Source organism: Aphelocoma coerulescens, chromosome 5 (genome assembly GCF_041296385.1).
Source record: "Aphelocoma coerulescens isolate FSJ_1873_10779 chromosome 5, UR_Acoe_1.0, whole genome shotgun sequence".
Lineage (NCBI taxonomy): Eukaryota > Metazoa > Chordata > Aves > Passeriformes > Corvidae > Aphelocoma > Aphelocoma coerulescens.
This window is the reverse complement of record NC_091019.1, coordinates 17107991-17132070: the sequence shown is the minus strand read 5'-3', so window position 1 is coordinate 17132070 and position 24080 is coordinate 17107991. Positions and strand designations below refer to the sequence as shown.

Sequence of the window (24080 nt, the reverse complement as noted above, 5' to 3'; positions counted from 1 at the left end):
TGCTGTCTGGGCGGGGGAGCCCTGCCTCCTTTTGCCTTCCTCAGATCAATGCCCTGGCCACTCACTTTCTGATGTTGCACGACGGGAAATGCTTTGAATACTTACGACATGGCCGCTCACATTGATTGCCAAGATTGACAGCAGTAACCATCGCCTTCACTTGTTTCAGGAGGAAAAAAAAAAAAATGAACCTGATTGTAACCAAATCTCCAGGCAACCCATCCGCAAACTTCTAACGATCGGGATCCTGCACATCCATGGCCCGGAGAAACACCAGCAGACTCTAGTTCATTTATTTTATTTTATTTTACCGAATTACTACCCATTTATTCCTCTCCCCTCCCTCCCCTCCCCCCCCACCTCCTTCCCTCTATTTTTTTTTTTTTTAATGAAAATTACCGAAGCGCGTTGCAAAAAAAAAAAAAAAGGAGGCTCTCCCAGTGCTTTGTGCCACACTGGATCCCGAGGAGGTAACCAGGAAAACCAGCCCTATTGTGTTGTATACCTGTTGTTTGCTGTGGTGTGTAGTGCTGCGTGGCTTGGTGGCGGTGGCGGTGGTTTAATGGGTTTTCGCTGGATTTATGTCGCTTTGCAGGAGAGAATCCGGTTCCCCCTGCGCTGTCTTTAATGGGTTATTAGTTGCAATTGAGTGAAGCAGCAGCGTCCGGAGATAGATCTGTTGTTTAGCTTTTAACATTGCTGAATTCACCCCTTCCCCCCGCCTCCCCCTGCACGATTATTTACTTTTATATCACGAGGGTGTTGTGTTTCTTTTTTCTTCTTCTTCTTCTTTTTTTTTTTTTTTTTTTTTTTCCTTTTCTTTAGGGAAAAGTAGTTATAGTCTCGTCCCCGTGCGAGTTTCCGGGGCTGTTTGAATCCCGAGGTTTCCGAGACGTTAAGGGACCCCAGTACCTTGAAATCACAACACTTTCTCATCCTTCCCGAGTAGAGTTTATTTTAAAATGTAGTGACAGATCAGCGTTGTATTTTAAGATCACCCACGGCAGGCGAACACATGGTGCGGGAAGATATTGTACGTAAGGAACTAACACGAGAGGGAGAAAGAGAGAAAGAGAGGAAAAATAAAATCCGAAATAAATCTTTGAGAGCGGAGCGCTGCTGTCATTGCTCCGAAGTGCTCGCGTGGGTTTCTCCTGGCGGACAATCCCGAGAGACGCGGGATGGAGAAAGGCGAAGGGAGTTTAGTGGTGCTTGTGGGTTCTGCGCTAAGTTTGAGGTGGGTGAGTGCTTTGAAGTTGGCCAGGGACGGCTGCGGGGAGCACACAAAGCTGCGGGAGCGGCGGCGGCCGTGCCGCGCTCGGCCACGGCGCGGCGCTGTCCCGAGGAGCCGCCGCGCTGCGCCGCCGCCTTATCCCTCCCAGCAGAGCCTTTGGATAAAGTTATACAGAAAACTTTAAAATCGATATCGCACCCTAATTTGTGATACACAAGGAGGGGGGAAGAAGGCAGTCCATCATCAGAGAGCTCTGTTTACACCCGGGGAAGGGGAGATGCGTGCCGCTTTGTGGCAACAGTCGACTTGGGATTTCTTGCTGCCTTAGCTCTTTGCCGGAGGTCATGCAAATCGACCTTAAAAGAATGCATAAGCCATAAATTAAAATAAACCCTTAGCCAGAGGCTGATCCATAAGTAGACAATACCTAACCTGGACAAAACGGCTTCCTTTGCGAGCTGAAAAAAAGAATAGTGCCTAAACTAAATGCAAAGTAAGTTTCCAGGAAGTATTTCACTTACTATTATTACTGTTATTCTTCTTTTTAAATAAAATAGTGGTAGTTGCAACAAGCTAGAGCAGCTGTTTACAGGCGGTGCTGCAGGATACGAATGAGGCAAGGTGTATCTGGTGGAGAGCTTATTCTTTTCCTGGGTTTCACTACCTTCGAAGCTGTTTATTTTTTTGGATTGGGGATAAGAAGCCTCTTTTACCGTACAAGCAATTTGATGTTTTATCTCGGATAATGCTGAAGAGTTTATGGCCAAATCTGGGTTGCCTGCAACTGTCACATGCGCGCACACAAGCTGTGTCTGTATATAATAGTCTCGGGGCTTGTTTTTTTTCCCGCAGTTTTTGACAATTGTTCCATTCATGATCCTGAAAGGAATCATCAGTGGGAGCTAATGAGTGTGCCTCTGCGGCTTGCCCTGCTCCGGGGAGGAGCGGGCACCGGCGCTGCCCGCTCGTGTAATGCATGCACGCGTGTACTGGCGGCGGGGTCGCGGCTGGGTGTAGATACGGGAGAGGGAGAGCAGATAGGCGGGATGCGAGCAGGTACTTCCACGCGTGCAGCGCCAGCCGGGCCGCCAGAGCGTGTCCCCGGGCCGGCACCCCCGGCCGCGGCCCGAGCCGTGCGGGGCGGCGAGCCCGGCCAGGGCCCGGAGGTCACTCGCAGGCACCCCTCCTGTCCAGCCGAGCGCTGTCTCCGCTTCCTGCGGGCCGTCTCACCGTGGGGTTTGCTGCGGTTTTGTTATTTGTGAAAGGACGGGAAGGAGTGAAAGTGGCACCGTGAAAGGACAATTAGTGTTGTGTCTGAGTGGCCGGGGTGGGGGGAAGGGGGGCCGCAGGGAAAGGCAGCCCGGTGGGAGCCTGGGGACGGCAGATTAGTGCTGTCCTAGGGGTGTTTCCCAAAAACAGAGAGGTGAAACTTTTTGTGATACAGTAATATATCTTCGCCTGCTGTTTGTAGATAAGGTATATGTTTATTAAGCAAATTTAAATAGCCTTCGGCACACGAGCGGCACTTTGTTCCTACTGCTTTCTTTTACCACCACTTTAACCTTTTTTGCCATTTCCATCTTCAGTGCTGATCGTGAGGACTGGAGAACATTTCTATCCAGTTCTCAAACAGAGTTTGAAGTCCAAAAATTAACGAATTTCCCTTTCTGTATTCGTGTAATGGAGCAATTTTGAAACCTGTTTTGAGACTTCGACTTGACTTGACTTGTTTTATTGACGTGCTTGTGCCCACTCATTTAATTAAGCCATTATAATACCATAAAGTAAATAATAAGAATGAATGTGAGATATGTGCATGTAGCCTGCCATTATATACAAATATTTCCCTGGAAAAGACCCTTTAAAAAACTTTTTTTCAGCACCCCATGGTTCTTTGGCAAGATCCTATTGCAGGTTTTTGTTTTGAGCCAGGATATTTCGTGGGTTTCTGTGCTCATGACGTTACATGCACACTACGCTTGGAATATAAACAGCAAGCGTACCTAGCAGCTCATTCTAGTAAAACTAAGGAATAATTATTTATAGTGAGTACATTTAAAAGAAAATAATGAGGTCATTTGGAGTATGCTGCAGTTTGAAGTAGCTCGACACCTGGCAGAAACTACATACGCATTTTCTTCAGACTCTGCACTATCCATAACTTTTCTTATAATACATTCTTGTGTTAAGTGAGAAAAGCTGTTTGTAAAACAATCCCCTGGCTGGTTCCAGTATTGGGTGAAGCTGATCCTGTAATGGCATTTTGTTTTGAACAGTTGCTGTAGTTGAAGTTCCCTCATAAGGTAAGGTGGCACTGGGTCTGAAAGGAGGTCCAAATGCCACATTTATAATTAGACTGCCAATTCAGCACATTGTATCTATTGCTATACAGGGATATACTGCTGTGTCTGGTCTCTCAATAGACTGTATTCAGAATTAGCCAATTCAACTGCTTAAACTTTGGAGTCAAATTTAGAATAGGCAATGAGAGAAGGAAAGAAAGAAAACAATAATGCTTTCTTTTTTTCCCTCAGCTAGCTATTAAAAGCCAAAGAATATAGGGAAACCAACCCAGGCACTGCTCTTGGAAGCCCTGCACTGAGCGCAGCCTGGCCAGCCTCGCCTGCAAAACCATTTTGAAGCGCGCTTCTCCGGGGGGAGGGGAAGGTGAGCCCTGGGCATCGCTCCCAGCGCCGCTCTCCAGGCCGCTTCCCGGGCCGCGCCGGGCGCCCGCAGCCGGCGGAGGGGGCGCGGGGCCGGGCCCGGAGGGGCAGCTCGGCCCGGCCCGGCCCTGCCCCGGCCGGGGACCCCGGGCTGCAGCGCCCGGCCCCGCAGAGACCCCCGGGGCGGGCCGGCCCCCGGAGCCTCCGAGCCCCGCGGGGCGGGAGCGGCCGCGCCGGGGACCCCGCGCCCCCTTAGGGCCGGGCCGGGCTCCGGCCGCCGGCGTGTGCCCGCCTTGGCCCCGGCTGGCGGCTGCCGGCCCCTTCCCTCCTGTCACACTTCTCGTGTCGCTCGCCCCGGCTCCCCCGGCCTCCTCCCCGCGAACTTTAATTCATTCAGCGATGAGCGCGTAAGAGGCCCTTTGGTCGGCAGTCTCTCATCCTCTGCTAAACGCATTATTTTGTCCCTCCTCCCTGCAGCGCAGGGCTCCGTCTCGGTACTGCTGGGAGGCTGAGCTGGGCTGCCTCAGCGCTCCCTCGGTTTCCTTCTCTGCTAGATCGTAGGGTGCAAGCCAGTGCCATGTGTATAACACGGCATAAAGGGAGCGAGACAGATGGCTGTCTCTCCCTGCACGTTCCCGACTCTCCGCTCAACTTATGTAACTGCTGCGTTTTTTCCTTTTTGCGTTTACACACCGGGGAAAGCGACAAGGGAAACAAAGTGGAGCCCATCAGTTTCACTGGTAAGGCCACAAGTGCCTGACTTGTAGAAAATAATAGCCGATGTCCAAAGTTAGTTGCCTTCACTTGTCAGCTTGATTTTGTTCACAAGTGGGAACTGCCAGTGCTTGTTCCCTCGCCAGTGGTTTTTAATATGTGGCCAACAACTGTTTGTGGTCACTTCCCGCTGAACTTCTTCTGCTCAACAGGAAAAAAAAAATCTCTTTGGACATGTTTTTTGCATCTTTGATTGTATTTTTAGTCCAAAGTATCCACATATCCCTGCATTTCTTGGAGGCCTTGAAATACCTTGTGGCAATAAAGGCCAGAGCTTTGCATGATGACAGCAATAACAAAGACTTTTTTTTTTTTCTCAGTTGGCATTAGAAAGTTTCTTTAGTCCTCTTTTATCTGCTAAACATTGTGATCACCTTTGGAGATACCACTTCAGGGAGCATATCCATTAATCTTTTACACTTGGGTTGATTTCCCCCTTGGACATGTATAGATCACACTCCAAAGGCTTCAGTGTATTTATTTATTAATTTATTTATTTTCCAGAACAAAAATTACTTTGGAAAGAGAAGCCAGGATGCACTTTCCTTTCCACCCCATACAATGGGGATGCTGTATATTTCCTTTTTTTCCACAGTGTCACCTTAGAGATCAGTGGGCTGGTTTGGCAGGCCTTGCGTGTCGTGGCTAAAGTTTTCAGAAGTTATGTAAATAGGGGTGTTTGTGTACATGTGAACTATGTCAACTGCAGTGATACAGTGACATATTTTTAAAACATTTCAGTTCATACAGTAAATCACAGAGGCAGAGCCTTGGAACATTTCTGCATGGTGTCAGAACCTGGGAGAGAAGTGCTGCTGTGTGATGTGTTCGGTAGTTCACATAGAACTAACTCGTCAAGTAGCAGCAAGAAACACAGAGGTGCATGTTTCAGGTTTGTACTCTAGCAAGCTGATTTCTGTTCATCCCTTTCAGTGTCTTCTTGTGTAATTTTTATTTACACAATTTTCTCAGTTTTTCCTCAGGTAGAACAGCAAGAATGGGAAATTTTAGGGGGCTTATTACCAAATCACAGAAACTGAATTTTCTTTTCTTTTCTATGAGCCATTTGGAATTTTTTAGGCACGTGATTCTCTCACAGTATGTATCTGTACATGTGTCATTGCAGGCCATTACATCATATTATGAAAACAACAAAATACCAAAAATCCTGTCATTAGTAAGGTTGTGGACTGGACTGGTGTGACGCCTGTGTGAAATACGCGCCTATTTATTTAGACGTAGTTCTGCACAGAAGAGGGAGATCTGATAGATGTATTTGCTGGAAAGCAGCCGATTTCTACAGTGATAAAACTGGATAATTACACGTTCCCAAAGCCTTTTCAGCACAGAAGTAGGTGTTCTTTTAAAACATTATTCTGTGGCAACAACAAATATTTGTGACATCATTGTAAGAGATTTCCTGCCAATTTTTAGTTTACTGTCTTTCACAAAGTCTAGAGTTCTTTGGAACTTGTGAAACTGCTACAGATAGCCATCGTATATTCAAGTATTCAGTGAAGTTTTAAATAATTCTCTTTCAATTAGTACAACAGGAACCTGAAAAATGGATTTTCTCTTAAAGAAACAAGAATCAGTACACAGACATTTCTCTCTGCCTCTTGTATATTTTAAAACACCCATATCAGTTTTATGTTTACTGTTTTGTCTTCTTAAATTAAGAAGAAAAAAACCAGTGTCCCAAGTCTGAAAATCATTGCTTGGAAATTAGTTCAATCAAATATTTCTTGAACCTTGTGAATTGGAAAGAGTAAGATAAAATTAGGTATATTGTTAAACGAGGTTAATCAGAGTAATTCATTTATAGTGCAGAATGAATCAATCGATATCTTTTTGAAGTCCGGCAAAACATTCCATCAAGTTAATGTGTTTAAGGGTATCATATCAGGGACAGACAGGTACTAGCAGTGATAAAAAACAGATAACCCGCAGCAAAATGATTTACAGATGGGTCATTATCATCTATAGAGAGCTCACACAGATCATATTCTTTAGAAAAAGAGAATGCAATTCTACAGAACTAGGAAAATTACCTAAATAGGTCTGAATATTTAATGTTTTTTTCTGAGTGACTAGTAGAATTTGCAAAGCAAAATTTTTAGCATTCTTACGGGCAGCATATTAATATAAGACACAGGAAAGTACTGGGTATTTTAAGTATTTTTGTGTTTATTTTACCTGTTCGTTGAAGTAAAGCTTGGGAAATGTTTTGCTTCTTCTTGTGTGAACTTTGTAGTGCATATCTTTAAAATATGTTCAAGAACGTAGCATCCAAATTAAAAAAAAAAAAAAAAGGTGAAAAGTTTGATGTTAGTGATTTATTAGATTTCAGAACCTATTCCATACAGCAAGTGGCAGAGTTGCATCTCTTCCATCCGTGGTAAGACAGGATGTCATTTAAATATTTTTTCTTTCTTCTTGAGCTAGACAGAAAGGTGTAGTCAATTGTGTCTCCAGTCACTGGTAGACTGACATAAGGCAATAGGAAACTCTAAAACCTCAGAGGTGCAGTATTGATTTGATTCCTAACTGCAAATCCTTCATATCATTGCTCCAAATATCTAACTTTACATCAATATTACCCATTCTTTTTATAGTGACACCATGCTTAGTAAAAAACTTCTAAGCACTGAGGTCAGGTGTTGAGATTGGATTCTAGTTTATTTTTTATGAATCAGATAAAGATTTCTGTGCATGAGACCGTATGTGAAGATGAGAGAACAAGAACATTTCCATATCAAAGGCAATATATCTGAGGCTGCATAGTAATTAAAATGCAGTGGTTTGGACTCTGTGCACTAGCACTTACACAGAGCGTTGTTGGGACCTTGTGCAGCATGCAGGCGGTTGTCTCTCGCATACTTCTAGAAATATACTTATAATTTTGTACAAACATTTATGCCAGTCCACACTTTTCTGTGGATAATTTGTATTTCATCCAAACCATTCAAAGTAGAAGTTATTTTTTGAGCAACCCCCTCATTATGGCTTTTGTGCATCAACTATTTTTATTCTGGTTGTTTGTATTTCCTCTTACCAGAATGATGGCTTGTTTATAGTCATATTTTTTTGTGTATTTCTCCAAGACCCCTTCCATATACCACTGAAATTTTATGACTTGCATAAAATATCTTGTATTAGAAACAAAAATGCTAATATCTTTTCAGATTTATTGAAAATGGTGTGATTTCTTACATACCATACTTTATGGGAAATTAAATGCATGTGCTGGAACATAATATTTTTAATGGAACAATATGTGTTTACTAATTCCAACTAACTGTTACACAGCATAAGGAGAATTTATATATTACTCCAAGGACCTGCCATTGTGGAAAAATTGACATAAAATACTGCAGGGTGCTCCCTATCTGGAAACTCTGTTCTGGAATAAATGTAACTGTAGTTCCTGAGTGGATCACCCTGAGCTGTTCCGGAAGGGCTGCTGTTGAATTGTTTACTTCATAAACTGTGTTGGTCAGTGTCCCAGTGTGGAGGAGGCAGAGAGTTCTGCGAGTTTCCTCATTACTCAGAGATGCTCATTCCACAGAGGCTCTATCCATTAATGCTCCAGAACTACTGAGGTGAAGCTTTTAGGAAGACTTTGTGCTCAAACAGATGTTTGCACTGTGATTGCATTGCAGCAATCTTGCAGCCTCGCTGAGTTTTGTCCAGCTTTAGGTGACGGTTGATGGATGTATCCATGGGTACTTTGAGCTGGAATATCACCCTTTCAGAGACTCTTCTGCTTTTTACATCTGTGATGTTGCTGTGCATGGGCTCGTTCCACCGAGCTCCTGACCATTTGTGGTTAGTGAAAACCCGTGGTATTTTTGCACAAGTAGGGGGGGTTAACCTCAGTGTCGCAGTGTAATTCCAGCTACGATAGGATGGAGTTGCTCATCCACATTCTTGTAGTTTTAACTGGCTCAGTGAATCCTCACTTCCTTTCCTCAGTGCCATGGTTGTGCTAAGGACACTCACAGCTTTCTACCTCAGAAGGACCAAATCCACCTGTTGAAGTAATAGGTAGAACTAGATGAGGACTCAGATTTTGGGAGCTTTCTGGATAAGAGGGGTGCTGTATGTCTGACTGGCTTATTGTTATTAGAATGAGCATTTTGAAGGATTTGATATATATTGAATTTGAATGTTGAACTATTTCAGAGGAATAGTTCAGAGGAATATTTTGATATAATTTGGTATTTGACAGATTCTCAGCTGGTATAAGCCAGCGTAACTCTGTTTACTTAAGCAGAAGGGTGCCTTTTTACTCTTGCCACAATCACATTCCTTAGGCCAGGATGCAGTTCCTTTAGGGTTCAATGGAAAGAACTTTTTGTGACTGTGTGGGGAGGGGGCTTGCATGTCAAGGTAATGTTTGCATTGGATTAACTGTAGAGAATAATTTGGTGTCAATCAGGGTGGAATCAGGTTTGCCTACATGATGTTTCTTATGGCTTTGGGATGACATTAACAGGAATTAATCTCATATAAACTACATGTTAGACCAACTCTCCCTCCATTTCTATCTTCCAGCAGGTCTTCTGGTACAGTATATTATGCAGCATGTGGGGATTCTGACTGCTGGCTTGCTGGCTTCCTGCAATTGTGGGGACTGTGCCTGTGTGTTTTTCTTTTTTCTGTTTTTCTTTCATTCATACCTGATCTGCTGAGGGCAGATTATCTTCTTGCAGGTCCTTTCATATTTTTCTTCTGCCAAGGGATTTGTGTAGGCCACTGCAGTGGGAATATACTTTATTTAACCTTTAGAGCAAACGTATGTAGATATGCAATGAAACTTTTTTTAATGTCCCTAAGTAGTTGTGTTTCAGCATATTTTTAGTAGTGATTTTGTTGTGGTAGTCCCTGCGAGTGAAATTTAGTATTGACCTCTGGTTTACATGCACACATTCTTACATTCTGCTGTCTGTACCTACTCTCATTTCTTAACCAAAAGGTCAAAGATGAATTCCAGGAAAACGCTTTCATGCTTTCTGGTTGCCTTCTATAGGCCCTAGTTCCCATTATGCTACTCGTTCTTTCCACGTGGAAATTATGGTGCCCATGGTGTTTCTCTTTGGAAGTAACAATGGAATCTTCATTTTTTTCAAACCAAGTTAGGCATGATCAGCTTTTCAGCTTGATTTCATGAGCTAGAAGGCAGTAGACTGGTGTTGGGACGGGATGATAGCTACACAGACTGTGAGGAGTCAGTTTAGAGAAGAGTAGTGAGATGGAAAAATGTGAAACAGAAGAGATCAAGAAAGAAAGATATTGCCGCCTAATGCTCTAGAAAAAGAAGTAAGACAAAGCATATTCTCATTCTCATGTGTCTCTGTGCTTACCCTCAACACTCAGCCTGGACTTTAAGAAGCCAAGTCTGCTGCGTATTCAAGCAGTTCAGTGAGCCCCTGTTCCCTGCTTCAAAGATCTTCCCTCAACCTTTAGTGAAAGCCAAAAGGCTTTTCTCTCCTTGCTGGTCTACACAGTCTTTCCTCCTGGTTTGTGTAATTCTTCAGTCAGTGAAAATTCTCATTATTTTTAACTTTGCTGCCTCCACTACACAAGAATGGTTCTATCTGTGATGTTTAAGACTGTAACAAAAGCTCTGACTAGCAGTGGCAGTGCAGCTACACCGGTGTTTATTTTAGTGCCATGTGTTTTATGGGCTGCATGGGTGTGCCCACTAACAGTTGATTTGAAAACACCATTGCACAACTCTCTGATGGAATGGGATCAAATTACGAACACAAAGTCATCACAATGGTGTAAAAGTGAAAGACTTTGAATGCTGTGTTACATAGTCTTTTCAGGGAAAGATAAAATGTGGATGAGAAAGTTAAAATGTAACTAAAGAGTAATTACTGAGGATTAGCTGGAGTTTCTAAACATGAAATCTTCCCTTGGACAGATTGAATTCAATTTTTCACAGTATGAGTGTAACATAACCAAACCCAAAAGGAGCAGGAGGAGACTGTTTGGCTGAATTGTTTGTGTGGGTGATTTCCATTAGAAGTGCAAACGTCAAGGTTTAAGCTGTAGCTGTTCCTGCTTCTGATGAATCCTCCTCTCCATCCCAGTCAAAGTGGCACAGAAATCCCTAGGATAACCTATAAACCAGTAAGAGTCAAATCCATCCCCAAACTGGTTTTGATTGCTGTGTTCCTGTTGTGGAAGAGTTTTCTATTTCAGTAATTCAGCTTGGGATGATTAGATAAAGAAGGTGAAGGCTTGTTTCCCCTCACACTGGTGAAGTGTGGCTCCCACATGATACTTCCTGTCTTTCACATATTGTCCCTTTAGTATCAATAGCAACTGGATGCAAATCAGGGTGGCATCTGCTAGTTTGTTTTCAGCTGACCGGGCTAAACAGCACATACGGAATTTACCGCCAGGAGGCTGTGACCTCATCACACACAAGTGACATTCCCACAAGTAGGTAATGAAACACCCCTATTGAGTGTAGCTAAAGTCCAAATACTCCATAGAGTTATTACATATTCAGTTTAAACAGCTCTCCCAAACTTTAAAGCTGTCCCTCAATTTTTTTAAAATCCACTCACTGTTGTAGCTGGAACGGCAGCTGTCGCTGGTCTCTGCTGATGCCACTCTGTGCTGAATTGGGCCTTCTTGAAAGTGTGTGGGAGAAAAGAAGGGATGAAAAAACAAAGGGAGAGGAAGAGGAGGGGAAGGGATATGAAAGGACAAAGATGGGAGGGAAGAGTGAGTGAATGCATAGTATGAATAGCAACTGTAATGCTCGTGTTGCTGTTGAACATGCACAGAGAATTTCTGTAGTCACATAGTATTTGGATATAGCTTGATATATGTAAATTTTTAAAACTTCTCTATATAGATGGTGTGATGATGTCTTCTAAAGAAGGTAACATGCAGTGGTTGAAGAAGTCCCTTTAGGGCTCACCGCATTCAAGGCTCAACTGTGTACTCCTTTCCTGTTGCTCATCAAGTTATTCACAGCAAATTCTTTGGGACACAAGTTATCTGTCCTTGCTGTCTGAGAAAATGTAGATTTCTAGGAAAGGTTTGAGTGGACCACTTAGGTAATTTCGGTCTTTTTTAGTAAGCATACATAAATACTATTTATATGATCAGCCCATGAATGGTTAGCACGAATAATAAACATTTTTGTGTTTTACTGATCATTTTAACAGCTGATTGTTAACAAACATTTTTGAAAGGATTAACAGATTCTAGACGATCAGTGTAAATTAGTAATCCCAATATACATGCACACCAGCTCATGATACGAATTTTGGATGTGAAATGAGATTTTATTTTATGTCCTTTTGATCTTGTTGATGATGAAGTTTTGAGACTAGCTACAGCAAAGCAGAAATGAAATAGGTACTTTAGAATCTGAAGTAGTTTCTGGGAATGTGGTGGGAGGGAGACTACTTGAATGAGAGGAAACAAGAGGGGAAAAAGGAAGAAAGGGGATAGGATGAGAAGCAGACAGACAGGAAAAAACCCTAGGATGTGTGGGGGCAAATCAGCATTAGTGGTTGCAGCCTTTCAAGGCATACCTAATTACTTTATTCTCCTCCTTCACTTAGGCTCTTCCACTTTCCAAGAACTGAGGATGAGATATCAAAATCAGCACTTTTGTCACTCACAATCAAATGGGATATTAATTGAGGTTAGAGGGGGAGTAATGATTGAACAGCTGTTGATAACTGGGATGTACAACCTCCAGAACTGTGAATATTTTGTTATGTAAAAGGGAAAAGTAGTTTTTCTATCTTTGCAGCTTTCTGGAAAATAGTGCCGTTCTTGTACTTTTAGCAAGAAGTTTTTTTGGACTTCCTGTGATAGTTCTTTTAGAAGAACTGGACCATGGCTTGTGGCCTTCCAGCTGTGTGTGGTAGGCTGGGCTGGGCCCATGTTTCAATAACGGAGATGCAGAGGTAACAAATGTGGAGCCACTCCAAAAACACAAGAAATGTGAAGCTTTATCATAAAAGACATTGAGCCACTGAAACTTCCAGAGAAGGATCCGTAGATCCTCAATGTTTCTTCTGAGAGTGCCCAGGGTTAGTGGGATCATTCATTACTGTGGCTTCATCGGAATTCTTAAGCGCATAAAAAAAAAATGCCAAGGAGCATATTAATGCTTTTTCTTGGTGAATGCTGTGGACCAGCAAATGGATCCCCACAGCAATGTTCCATCTAGTTAAAGCTGCTAGATTGTGGCAGCCAACTGTCTGATTATTTTAGGATCACTCTATGACTGGTTATGCATGTTCACTATTTCATTTCTATGCCACAGTGCAATACAGTAGTCCAAATGAGGCACAGCAGCCACCGCACAAAATAGCCTTCCACAATTTATTTCAAATCTTGTTTCTGACATAAAGGTGCACGTGGTTCATTCTATTCCCTCTAAGTTTCTCTGTGCAAGTACTCACTTGATTAATGTGTCAGGATCTTATGAAGCTTTTTTAAAGTTCAGATTCTAATGAAATGACTTTACTTGTGTTTAAAAATACTTAGTATTTCAGAGCTGGTTTTTTTTTTTTTTTTGCAATGAATAGGGCCCTGAAATTAAAAAAAAAGGCGGAACATTAAACAAACAACCCCTTTTGCATGCAGATAAAAGGCTGTTTAATATTAGCCATGATTTGTTTGATGTGCAAAATGAATTTATTTGCATTTTGCTCTTCTGCTATTTTGCTTGTCCGAAAGCATAATCAGTGTGACACTCGGGCCTCCCTCTCCTCCTGGTGAATTCCAGAGTTGTGGTAAAGGCAATTGCTGGGTAAAGAGATTCTCATTTGCCAGAAGCCATTGACAGCCACAGGCTGCCTGTTCTCTGGTGTTGGAGCCATAACGACTATGATCAGATGTATGAAGAGCAGTTTGCCTCTTCTCACCATTTTTGTATAAAAAGTAAATAGCAATGATGAATTAGAGAGCTGGCATTTATTCCCAGTATTGATTCTTACAACTGAACTCAGCAGCATGTGTTTTCTCAGACAGAGGAGTTGATGGGTTTTGGTTCTTTGTCTAGATGTAGTGGAAAATATTTATTTATTTATTTGGGTGCAAAAAATCTGAACATGTAATTTATGTGTGGTTCATAACTTTAGAATGAAATTCAGAGTTATTGACTAAGACAGGTAGAAAATTCATATGCTTGAGCTCTTCCAGGTCCAGCCCCTAACACTCAAGGTTCAAGTCCTCGAAGATACCAAGTTCTCTGGTCCTAGTTCAAAAGACTATATAAGCACATGGTGAGCTTTAAAGCCCAGGAATAATCTCAGTGGGAATGAGACTATGTATGTGCTTAAAATTCAGCATGTAGTTAAGTACTTCATTGGATTGGGGCCAACATGCTTAGCACTTTGGAGGGCTGAATCCTTATTCACTGGTGGTGGTTTATATATTTTTTTGGCTTATGAATTTCCTCACTGACCTGCTCCTTTGTTTAATGATCAGCCCACAACATGGTCAGGATTAAAAACTTCTGGGGCTTGTTTTGTCTAGAAGGCTATGGATAATCTCCAGAGGGAATGGCTCATTTTACATAATTACTGATGCTAAATAAATATGTTCTTTATAATCAACTTATGTTTAATGTGAAATTGCTAAGATTTTTGATCAGGAGACTGACATTTGACCCAGATTTTATTTCTTCCTTGTTTGAACTATGTTGTTTATCTGCAGAAATTAATAATGCCTGTCTACAGCTAGTATATAAAATCCTGAAAATAAATTATATTTTTTTATATTGACTTTTCTGTTTCCAAGGTCTCTCTGCTTCCTACCACCTTCTTTTTATTTTTTTTAAACTTGTTCCAAATGATCATTCTTCAGACAATTATTAGCAGTGATCTTTATCTAAACTGAGATCTCTAGGCAGTACTGTCAGATATTTGGTCTTGACTCAAAATGTCTTTGCCATTTAAGGTAATGGTTCTAATTGTTTTCCTTCTCCTCCTCTCACCTGTTCTGTTAAGAAGCAAAATCTTGGCACTACCTCAGTAGTGTTTCAGAAGCCAAAGAATCTTTTTCTGTTACTATGTGGTTGCTGTCAATTATATAGGAATTTCAAATAAATATTTGTCCATTATTCTCTAAATTCTTGACCAAGCATCACAAAGGGTCAACTGAATAAACTGAATTTAAAAAAAAAAAAAAAAAAAAAAGGAAGGTGGGTGGGGGAAAATCCTAGATGTCTCCAGGAAAGGTAATGGATGCCATTTCTCCTCAGCAGGAATAAACCTTGATCTTTTCAAACCTCTGAGGGAAGAGACTTTCACTGTCTGTGTAAGAGTTTTTGCTTGCTCCCACCAGGATGGAATAGGGGTACAGTTAAGTGCTAGCTTAAATCTTGACTGTTTGTCTTTCTTTTTATGCTCTGTCTTTAAAATAGCTGAGGTAAAGTATTTATATAGCCTAGATTAGAGTGTAGACAGGCATGTTGTTGCACGTCTAGCTGGAGGGACAGAAGAAATCATACGTTTAGCTCCTCTTTCCTGCCTCTCGGCTGAGGTGCAGTAAATGACTGTGTGATTGCTTCGAATGCAATGTCACTGCGTGGTGAAGGGAGGTAGCTGAAACCACAGCTCAGACCATGCAGTGTCTGAGTGGAGGGACAGCCAGTTCTAGCAGGGAGAGCAGTTCTGGTTGCACTCCTGCGAGGAGGAGCAGCACACGCCTCTGATGCAGCCCGGGGAGCAGTGGGCGCCAGCACTCAGGGCGAGGGAGGAGAACTTGGCGTTATCCATTGTTTTGGTGCTGCCACAGACCGTGATTACGGACACTTTCCTTCACTCACAGTACCCTTCTTTCCTCTTGTGCAATCTGCTGAGACTACAAGGTATAAAGAATGGCTCTAACTCAGTGTTTGCGCTGTGGTTAGTGTGTTTAAGTGTGTTCTGGGTGCAAATGCTAAGAGTTGCAAATGTATGAGCAGATAAATTTAATGCTGCTGTATGGACATGTGCTCTGAATCCACCACAAGAATCTAATCTAATTTCCAATTCAGTGTCAGTAAGGTCCTACATGCTTAAACCACTATGACTTTTTTTTTTGCCAATTACCAGAGATTCATTGAAGGAGGAGGGTTTAAAAACATTTATCACCTTAAGACTCTTAAAATCAGATAGCTCAAGAATGCTTTTAAGAAATTTAAATGGTAAAAGTGTTCCCAGTTCTATGAGTAGTGCCAAATGTGTCAAAAACTTGTGCCACTGACATTTTTATCTCAATCTGAGTTCAATTTTCTGTTAGTGATGACTATTTTTTTAATATTTTTACTATTATTCTAAAGGTTTATTCAGCTTGACAGTTGTAGGATTAGGCTTTACAAACAAAAGGGTAATATATCCTATGTTTACAAGTTAGCCAGAGGCCAGGTTTTATAAACTTTAAAAATACAGCTATTGCTAGTTTATAAAATAGACTAGTCAGCTTTCCAAGAGAGAAAATAAATCCAGCAATGGAACTGATTTCCATAGGAGCCTGGTACTCTCATGTATAGAAATACATTTTGACCTAAAGCAATGTTATGTGTGAATCTTAAAAATGTTTTGAAAGAGGTAAAAATATGGAGCACAAAGCAGAGACATATGGGACTCAATTCTGTGAGTATCTCATCCCCCCTCTGGGACCCTTTAGCTCTGTGGAAAGGGGAACTGAGCAAGAGACATTCAGTGCCATTCAGAACAGGGGGCATGCAAGATTTTGGAACTTGATCTTTCCACTGCTTTCTGACAAGGGGTGCAATGGTTTTCATTAGTCAAAATCTGATAATAAGTTCATAGGTGGACCTGTAAGCACCTGTGTTATTGACAGACAAAAGTATCTTATGTTTTCTGCTGAAGGCCAACTAGCAATACTTTTATTCTTAGAACTTCTACTCCAAATCTAAAGAGTTCCAATGGTCAGAGCAAGCAAAATAAAAAATTCTAGAAAAGAATTTAAGATACATAGGGCAGCACAAGGATCTTTATTTGCAAGCATGAAATATAAAGAAATTCCACATAAACACAGACTCCTGTTTTATCATTTGCAGCATGGAAATAATTAATCTTTGCATCAACTGTATTTACAAGTGATGAAGAGAACATCTATGGCGGCAGTGCTGGACATTTTTATAGAATGGTTGTTTGTTTGTTATTTAGTAATGTTGCTCTGTGGGATTTGCCAGTGACTCTGGTGCACAGGTCTCCTGTAGCACCGAGGAGGTGCTGCCCTGTTAGTTCTCAATCTTGTCACTTCTGGGGAACAGCAGTGAAACTGTTTGTTCCTGACAGCAGACAGCCCCACTGCAGGGCCCTGGTTTCATGTTACATTAAGTATTAGTGCTGTTCTTTCAGGAGCTATTATGCTGTGACATCAAAGATTTTCTGACAGGGCAGTTGTAGGTTAGCACTGAAGTTGTCTACTGAAATTTTTAAGAATGGAATTAAATATATATGATCAGATCTAATATGAGAGATCGGAAACTGCATATAAAATGGAGTTAGTGGTTAAAGAAAGCTGCAAGAATAATTATTTGGTTTGGCCTATTTGTCCTTTCTTGTCCAAGGCAATTTTTATTGCCTTTAATTTCTACAGCAGTTCCAAAAATACTGCCACATATGTTAACATTTTTGTGTAACTGCTTATTTTCTGAAAAATGTTGTGTGAAGCAGGAGGAAAAGGTCTTTTATAAAATAAGTGTTCAGTACAGCCCCTGCAGTGCTTATATGAATTAACCCTTGAACAATAATTGTAATAGCCCAAATTCTTTTTTTTACTGATTGCCTAATTACTTAAAAGGATCGAGATACACACTTTAAATAGTAAGAAAGTGATTTAAATGGTGAGCAAATGCTTAATAGTTATCACTTAGACTTGCATCTTTTCTTAAGAGAGAAGCTGTAGCTGTGCATAGATTGCACTTTAAACTACTGCCCTTTGGAAATTCTGAATCCAGTTTCTGTGTGACTTACTGGGAAGATGATAGGAATTTGAAACTTACTGTCTGTGTAGCTGTTCAGGACAAAAAAAAAAATTCTTTTACATGCGCAACTTCAAATGTTCCTGTAGATTCTTATGTGGTGAAATCAGCGTTGCTACAACTATAAAATTACTATTATGCTCTGATGAGGCAAGTTCAGTGACAGGAAATATCAAAATTAATTTTGGAAACACGTCTGCATATTTTTGATTACGTTACTAAGGCATTTGTTCCATTTAGTATCAAGCAAGTGAATCATCCATTAGAAATGAAAATGTGTACAATAGAGTAGTACTTTCCCAGTAAAAAAAAAATCCCTACAACTAAGAAGTAGAACAATAGTGTTTAGTCATAAGACACAAGACACCAGTGTAATTTTTGTTATATATTTAATACTTTCAGGCATGAGAAAAATTACATAAAGAATGTACCTTTTTCTTTGCATTGGGATCTTTCTTTCTGATTCTGAGGTCTTTGTGTATGATTATGAAGTCCTTGCTCTGGTAATTTGATTATTCTGGGACTGTTCTGTTCACTGAGACCTTGCAGGGTGAATCCTGAAGTTTAGCTTGCAGTAGAATATGCTATTTGTGCTATGCTGATTGACCAAACTGGCTGTATGGTAGCTTTGATCAGGCATAAGGATTTTAGTTTATTTAGATAACATTGCTTGACTTCTCCTTTGGTTTTGCTGCATTGCAACACTCTTATCAGCAAATCAAAATCTTTATGGCTGAACATTCAGAGCCAGATAGTTTAGAATGAAAACTCAACTCTTTATATGGATGTGTGAAGCTCTGGGAATAGTGGCACTACCCTTAGGAAATACTCACTGACAGGTGGCAACAGTGGAATACAAAATTGTCTTTTAGCTCTATAATCTCAAATCACAAAATTTAAAGTATGTGTATATATATATAAAAAGAAAATGTGGATAGTAGAGCTGGGTCTTGCAGAGAATTTTTTAAGTGATTATAAAGGTGCATGACAAAAACTGGTTAGCTACTGCAGCTAAAGTATTTGTTGAGTAGTTCTAATGCCCTCCAAGAATGTGAGGTTGTAGGTAGAAGTCTTTATGATATAAAGCTGTGTTTTAAAACAAATTTTTAGTGAACAGTGTGTGCTATCAGGAATCCATTTGGCTTTTATGATTTTGGATAGAGTATCCTTTCACTTAGGCTGTAATTGCAGAGCCTAAGGACTGTTACCCTGGCAAGCATCATTACGTGAATGTGTCTGCACTGTGTCTGCCATGGCTACATTTTTCTTCTTCCAGCTTTGTTATGTTTTTTTTTTTTTTTTTTTTTTTTTTTCCCTTGACTATTAGAGATGTTACTGTACTTCAGAATAGGAAACTGTTTAGGGAAGGCTTGTCAAAAATTCTCTCTCTATAGCAAGGTCTAGAGTCCTCTCAATTTCCTGCACAGAATGCCTGGAGTTTGTTGAACAGCTAATATTTCAATTTCTATTTAAATAAACAGCAGTAGAACTGACTTGATAAGTGTGCCACTAAATAGATCATGTTACCACTTAACTTGGAGCTAATGCTTAACAGTCTGTTTTGCTCCATTTTGGTGGCAATAGTCATGTAATTCCAGGCAGCTTTAGGAAAGAAACAAACAGTAGTATTTTATTGTGTTACAGCAGTAATTATGTTTGGTTATCTGCATGTGAAAAGTTGAAAAAATGTCTAGTGTGTGAATGGACATTAAACAATTTTTAAATTATCTAGAGGAAACAAAGGCTAATTCTGTTCTAAATCTAGAAGATATTTTAAAATCTGGGGTTGTACAGAGCCCATATAACAAAACCTAGGAAATCTGACCTTCTGATAGGTCACTGTAGCAGTAGCTTTTTTTGTTATAGAATGAAACACAATTGCCAAGTCATTAAAGGTATAGGATGTGCACACACAGACAGGACAGTATCCCTTGGCAGCTTCAGATAGATAGCTCTAGATTTCCCTGGCTTTTGTTAGACTCCAGAGCACTTAAAACACTTCTGAGAAGTTGTCTTTGTCTCTTCTTGCATGTTTAAAGTGTATAAATACTATCAGGGGAGTATCAGTAGAAGGTGATAAAGTTTCTTCTCTTAGCCATTCAGTTTTGCTTTGGTAAATAGATAATGAATCAGGATGTTAAACCTGCATTATATTTTCAGGGGTCACTTGGGCTTTGAGTGTAAACAGAATCAAATTCCTTGAGCCCGATTCTGTAGCTGCAAAGTGTTTGAATGTCTGTTGTGCATGAGCTGGACCTGTGTGCTTGGACAGTTCAGAAGGTGGCTTTTGGAGGACAAACAAATCTCATGAGTTACAATTAAAATACCAGTGGGGAGGTATTTTTATCCTTCAAATGAAAGATAACAAGGGTCCTTTTTTCCCTTTTCCTTTTTTTTTTTAGTGTCACAATGGTAATTTAGATGCAATAAAAGTCTTAGATGTCTTCACTTCTCATTCTTTTTGAGCATCTTACCTGTGTTCACAAAGTCAGGACTCACTTCCTTTCTCACAGTTCTGTTTCAGAGCTGTTTGCCAGAAATAAAAAGTCAGTAGAGAACAGCCCATTTTGGAGATGCCAGCAGTGCTGGAGATACTATAGGCAGGTCCTGGAAGGAAGTTGTGAAAACCTGTGCACACCATCCTTCATTACTGAGGCTGAACAGAACCTTTCTCTGTGTCCTGGCATGGGAGAAACTGTGGGTGATTCAGGTCTTAGACTCTGAATGGCTGCTGAGTAAACCTGAATAGTTCAGTGCTGATGGAATCATGATAGGTCAAAAGTTGGTGTCTGATAGTATATTATTTTTATAACTGAACAGAACTTTGCCTCTTCCAGCTGATTTAAAAGCCCAAAGAACTGGGAAAAGTTTTTTTAAAAGTCCAAAGCCCTGCTTACTATATATGTTAGACAAGAAGGCACCACTGTCACCTTTGGGCTAGCATGGCTTGCCTTGCAATCTACAAGAACAAAAAGCAGAGACAGTAAAAACCTGGCTTATGTCACTGTGTTGGGAGAGAAACAAACTGTTTCACGCTGCCTTGGTATCCAGTTCCAGGTTTCTTGTCTTTTGCTGGCTTTGGTGAGAGAAACCTGAGGGTTTCTGCTGACAGGCATTTTCCTCCAGGTTTAGAAGAAGATTAGCGCTATTATAAGAGTAAGACTCAAAGGAAAGTAAATATGGACCTTGGAGGAGCTTTACTTTTGATTCTGCATGCCTTTTTCATGCAGTTTTCTTTCAGTCTGTCTTTTTCTCTGAGCAGCCTAAATAACCTACGTAACCATGATTAAGCTCTCTTTCATGTTAGAAGGTGAATGTATGCAGGAGGGAAGATGCACAATTGCAATCTGTCTTTTACATTTGTTTAGAGGTGATAAGGCACGTTGGAGCTTCCAAATAGACAAGATACTAGTGCCCTGTGTTTAATTATTCCTCCACTCTTGAGAGAGAAATACCGTAGGCAAGTATGTTTATTCTCACTTTTCCAGTTGGGAAACTGAAGCAGGAAGGTTTCAAGATGGTTTGGGTCCTAGCCAAAATTCGAACTTGGAAGATATGGCTCATTTCCAGGCCTATGCTTAAATTGCAGACCATCTCTCCTTCTTATGCCAAATTTTTTAATAAAGATAAGACTTTATGTACCCTTACATATGTGGCTAGAAGTGGTTCTTTAATGTACTTGGAGATGCCTTTTCTCCACGGCTTTTAGATGGACCACAAGTCTGCTTGATCTGTGCTCCAGCGAGGATGCAGACTGTTCATGACAAATCTGTCATTTATTCCTGTTTTCTTCCTGCCTGAAGGGGTCTGTTCCCTTACGCAGTGGACCATTCAACTTTAGGGTCTCAGTAGTTCTGTTACAGTGAATTCAAGATTGCAGCAGGCTCTGGCAGGCCGTGGAGCTCACTCATCTTGCTCTTAGTTAAGCAGCCATGAGCTCCCACCCTATGTATGACTGAACATCTGTATCTCTCCTATTTGTGGCTATGCAAGTGGGGCCTGAAATACCAACCTGCTCCTTCAGAGCACGGTGAAGAAAGAAGCTAAGTTAAATCTCCAGCAACTTTCTTTCAATTAATTTTGTCCTTGCATTCTCTTCCTGCATGTGTTTCATCCTGTCTTTCTGTTTTACTACTCAGCAATATATTCCTTCTTGAAAACAACATTAAGTGTAGTTACATGCACACACACTGAGAGGAGAATATCCCCCCACAGTGTTTACAGCAACACCTCTAGGTGACGGCAGGCAGTAAGCTTTCTTTTTATAGAGCTCCAGACTACAGATCATTAGCTTGATATGGTAGCTCAGTGGTGCAAAGTCATTTGAATATTTATTACCCTTCTTAAGACTTTCGCTTTTCAAGTGGGAAATAAATGTGATAAGACCCCCTTTCTGTCCTCTTGCCTGACATGCTAAAGCACAAATATGTGAAATGGATTTTAATTGTATTTCCTTGAACTTCTGTATTAGAGAGCAGCAACTTGGATGCTTTTGAGCAAAAACATGTGTTGAACAACTGCAAAGTTTGTTAGGTCTTTTTACAACCTTCCCTCAAAGTTAGATAGGAAGTTCAGCTCCAAAAATGAGTTGAATTTTCAAAATTTAATATATAAATATTCATGTATAATATACAAAAAGGCAGCTTTATAAACGTATATTTGAATGGGGCACTGTGTCTTAAGTGAAGCACAAATTTAAAGGCCCCTTAAAACTGGACTTTGCCAACAGTCATAGATTTTTGAGAAATAGTAACAAACCAGACATTGTGTAAAGGAACGCTTGTGGGGGGAAAAAAGCCAACCCTATTACAATACGATCAGCAAAACATGAAAGCCAGCAGCAGGCAACAGAAAGGCAGAGGCAGGCTCCTGAATATATTTTAAAGGTAGAATGTTGTCAGTGTGTTTTCATTTAGCTATTTTAAGATGTCTATGTTTCACTTGCTACAGTCACAAATTTTAACTGTGAATAATAGGAATCATTATATGGGTGTAAATGGTATATTGACTACATTTTTCAGGCTCAAACACACCTTCCTTGTTGGCACTGGAAGGCAATGAATGAGGCATTTTATTAAAACTGGTGCTTGTGGTTCTAATCAAAGGTCACTGGTTAGCTCTCACTTTTCAGTCTCAGATTTGTCTAGATGTTTGATCAGGGGGCTGCAATGAAATTATTATGACAAAGACTTTGTACTAGGCGGTATCTGTCTGCTGAAACTTGAAAGTCTTTGCCACAGTGATGCTGACAGCATGTGAATGCTGAAAGAATGTGCAAGAAATGTTATGTCTTAAAGAAACCTTTACTAAGTATCATCTTCCCTTTGTGTTACGTTTGAAATCATTTCAGTTGCTATTAAGGTACGAATGAAAAGGTGTTTCATTGATTAAAGGTGGCGTGTTTTTTTTTAAAGTGTACTGTATGCTTTAAGACAGTCTTCCCATTACTTACTGTTCAGTCCCTGCTGCACACAGCAAGTTCATTAACATGCAGATATGCAGTGATTGAAGTCGGTTTGCCTTTTACATTGGAGTTGTCTTGATATAATGAGTTTCTCTTTAATGTTCAAAAATCTGTTGTTACTTTCTAAATGGGGTTTGTTTGTGAATTTCATTAAATGTAATTCTGCCTTCAAACAATTTCAGCATTGTTCATTTTACCAGCATTAACATGCTTGCTGATATTAAAAACTAATTTTTTCTTTTTTTTTTTTTTTAAAGAGATTCATTTTAACTTTCAGGCTGTGTGTGGTGTGGGGTTGTCATTGATGTTGAATGAGACACCTCCTGTTTAACTCACGGATTCAATATTTTAATTGGTGCCCATGTGCAAAAGTAGTAGAGAAAAGTAGGTTAGGGTTACTCCAACTGCTTTTTCTCTGGGACTGGGATAGACAGCATTCAGTCAAGGAGCGTGAAAAAACACTCACTGTGCCAACTTTATTTTCTTTGTTAGAATAGGCTGGACAAATGAAGAAGGAAACTTGTCAGTCAGATATTCTGTGTTTGGTAAAGAGAGCAGATTACAGGATGCAAACTTGGTAAGGATGGTTGTAATTTTCTGCTCAGTATTTCTAATCTGAAAAGATTTGTTCTCTCAGGAAACTTAAGGTAGAATCTTCCTCGCTGTGAGGTCAGCAGACAGCGAACATCCTGTTGCTGAGATGTTGAGTCTGAGTCCTCAGTGTGGTTTCACAGCTCATTCGATGCCAGGGACTCTTGGAAACTGACTGGAAAAGAGAATGAGGCATAGCATTTAAGAAGTGATTGGCTTTGTCTGAAAGAACAAATGAAGGTGTTATCAGACTGAAGGTGGGGTGGGAAGCAAAATTATGCTGGAAATACTTTTGTTTTTCAATAAATGCAAGTCCAGCTCTGTAAGATGCACTACTACTGCCCTGGAAGTCTCTTGTGGGTTAGA

At 40.6% G+C, this 24080-nt stretch overlaps 1 protein-coding gene across 1 annotated transcript in view; it reads left to right on the top strand.

Moving 5' to 3' along the window:
- The first annotated feature begins 435 nt into the window (after positions 1-435).
- SOX6 (SRY-box transcription factor 6) overlaps positions 436-24080 on the top strand; it is a 368783-nt gene continuing 345138 nt past the window's right edge. Inside the window, exon 1 of the mRNA XM_069016846.1 lies at positions 436-470. The gene's annotated coding sequence lies outside the window, so the exon portion shown is untranslated. The remainder of the gene's footprint in view (positions 471-24080) is intronic.